The sequence below is a fragment of the Amblyomma maculatum genome, chromosome 8 (genome assembly GCF_055883805.1).
Source record: "Amblyomma maculatum isolate TAMU_Amacu chromosome 8, ASM5588380v1, whole genome shotgun sequence".
NCBI classification, from domain to species: Eukaryota; Metazoa; Arthropoda; class Arachnida; order Ixodida; family Ixodidae; genus Amblyomma; species Amblyomma maculatum.
Window position 1 is genome coordinate 83,500,330 of NC_139351.1, and position 3,139 is coordinate 83,503,468.

Sequence of the window (3,139 nt, forward strand, 5' to 3'; positions counted from 1 at the left end):
GAATAGAAACCAAGGCAGGCCAGTCCTCTTGAACATTAAATAGGACAGACCAATCTAGTCCAGAGAGATTCACCTAGCGGGTATCTTTGGTCTGCAAAATGTGTACTCGCTGATTCTTTTTTATAGGAATGTGCACTAATCACTGTGAAGAAAACGCACTACGTAACCACCTACTCCGTATATATGAAGTATGTTCGTTACTCTACAAATACTCTGCAATGTGTACATATCTACCAGGCAAGGATAATATAATCGTTTTGCTTGCTGCGGGTTATTTCCCACGAGCGTATGCGCTGTGGGCCAGAATTTTGTCAACTCCTTCAAAAGTGTGGCGCCCGTAGAGACTGGCGATGCACCAAATGAAGTGATAATTGGAGTTACTTTCTCTCGAAAAGGGTTTATGTAATCCGGCGGCGGCTATAACATCATTTGACCGGCGATCGTTAAAATATGATAGACCGTTACATCCATCAGCGCTCAATTTAAATTCCGCATAGAAACATCTAGTTAAAGCTGCAAGGATGAATATAACAACCTGGAACATTGTGGAAACCGACGCGAGTGAGCACAACACTTTGAGACACATCTATATTCACCTTGCGTGACTGTCAAAAAATGATAAGACCATGCCGGTGGCTTTGAGCATGCACAAACAAAATAAAGCCTTTGTGGCATTGCGTAGATAATTCTGAGCGTACCAAGAAATGCAGGTCCCGTCTTCTCTCTTGTCTATGTTGTTTGGCAGTTTTTTGTTTAATTTAGTTACAAGCAACTTGATAAGGCCGCACGCCTACGTCTGTTGGCTGCAACAAATAAAGATTATTGTAGAGGTGGCAATACTAACAAGTGCTTTGTTCACAATATGTCTCAGAATTTTAGCCTAGATTGATGAAGTACAGGGCTGGGAACTAAAAATATACGTTTACACACTTAAGGGCCTGTCACGTGGGCATGACATGACGCGATTCGGTCTGCCAACACAATTTATTCCTGTGTTCTGCGACTAGGGCCCATAGCGCCGACAGATATAGTCGGCCGGATGTTGGTGCCGGTGACACGTTGCTCTCAAGACGTGTGTCGGTGGGCTGCCGTCCAACTACTGCCAACCACACGAGACAACATCCGAAACTTCCTTCTGACTTGACCCCAAATCTCGTTCTTACTCTTTTTTTTCGTGTTATAAGGTTCTCTTTCTTAAAACTTATTTTTGACTTCTGCCATGCGAAATTCTCGTTTTTATAGTCACCCCCACACCCGCAGGCACGTTTGGTTTTAATTTTGTTTCATAAATTTGGCCATAATTAAAAAGGACCTCACTAGTCGTCATTATGGGCCTAGACTGAATACTGCCCAGTATTGCATGCCTGAGGTTGCTGGGTTAAAAATAATAAAACAGTTCGAGGCAGCTATGTGCAGTTGAAGTAAAAAAAAAATCAGAAGAAAACAACTTGCCACCCTGGTGCGCGGTCCGAACTAAGGCCACCCCGCTCCTGTGGTTAGTGCTAAACCACAAAGGATTGTCTTTTTCTATGTTGCAAGGGACATTTTCAGAACAATAGAAAAAAATTAGCTCATGCCTCAAATAATGAGGCTGCATTATGCACGGCCGCCATAAATCAGTAATTCCCCCCGTAACAAATATCGAAATTCAGATAATATCATACAAGCATCAAGATGCGGTAGCCAACTAGGCTCCTCTTCCACAGTAATATAGACTCCCGGCACCACTGCTCTCGCAATAGACACTTTGATGATCGTAGTATTTCAGCAGGACAGTCTCCGGAATGTTTGCTGGCGGCGACTCACCGCTCATGGAACAAACATCTGTTTGACATGAAATCATGCCTTAACAGGGAGAGTAGACACGCTCAGTGAAATAAGAAAGTTTTGGCAGCACATTTATCCTACGTGCACTCTACACGCTTTAAAACGCTATTGTCAAGAAAGAGCCGATAAATTTGCCAATACGAAGGTATGGGAAGAAACACTCAGTAAGATTTTCAGTCATTAGCCTTATGATAGGCTTTACAGGTAATCTAAAGAAAAGCACATAGTGAGGAACTTGCAAGTGTCCGCCACCTCTTTAAGGAATCATCCTAGAGTCCCTTCATTCACCTGCCCAGTCGGGGCAAATAGATGAGGCAAGTAAGAACTACAAGCCTAATAAGTTGAGATACTAAAAACGAATGGTTTGCAATTTCAGGTTTGCAAGTGCACAAGAACTAATCTGCAAATTTCATTCAAAGAAACAGGTTATCATGAAGCATGGGCTCCCACTGAAAGTATCATGCGAAAGCTGCGAATATTCTGTGTCATGCTGGATGTCGGAAAGCTTTCCAAACAAGAATGTTTTTTTCTGATTAGAGCACCGAAAGTTTCCGACCCATCCATGCTTGTTTGTCGCCTAGGAGCTATGATTTCTGAATTTTAATATGCCCCTCTGTTTAAAATCAGATGCAGGGGGGGGGGGGGTGCTTATTAGCACCACAAAAGCTAACTCTAACCAGTATTTCAAAGATTCAGACATGGGTTAGCTAATCTGCTGACTTTCTTTAGGTGTGAAAATCTCAAAAGCAGTTGGAGAAACTAGCGTTTTCCAATCAAATAGAGACTGCCCAGCATGCTGCGAGAAAACTACTAGGAGTTTGGTCTAGTAGCAGGTAAATGTTTCGGTAGTTTTGACAAGGCCGGCGGGGGGACCCCGGCTGCTGTTGGTTGTGCTAGAAATGCAAGGTCCCCTCTTGTCTTGCGCGTAGGTCTCGAACCACATTGAAATATAGCGCAAATAATTCTTGCATGTTGCGTAACATATAGCGATGAAATTGGTTTGCAAAGTAGTGACGCAGTGACTGAACGTTTTGACTGTAAACGTACTTTGGTCGATGTGCCGAACAATCGGTACCTCCAGGCTGCCTCCAGGCTCTTCGTTGTCAATTTTTTTAGCACTTTGGCTTGTTTTAGCACTGTTCTGTGAACTTCTGAAATGCGGAAAAGTTGCTCTTGTTGGCTGCGGCTTCGACGCGCACTGCATATACACATAGCCTGTATTTACTCACCCCGACTGGAAAATACTGCATTTGAAATTCACACGTATTTGGCGGCCCCATAATATTTTGGCGGCTAGCGCTCATGTGTAGAC

At 43.4% G+C, this 3,139-nt stretch overlaps 1 long non-coding RNA gene across 1 annotated transcript; it reads right to left on the bottom strand.

The window, feature by feature from the left end:
* Nucleotides 1–538: 538 nt before the first annotated feature.
* Nucleotides 539–3,139, bottom strand: LOC146181661 (uncharacterized). Its single transcript, XR_014700011.1, has 3 exons — nucleotides 3,057–3,139; nucleotides 2,875–2,978; nucleotides 539–803 (listed from the first exon to the last, which is right to left on the bottom strand). It is a non-coding gene; the product is annotated as an uncharacterized LOC146181661 (long non-coding RNA).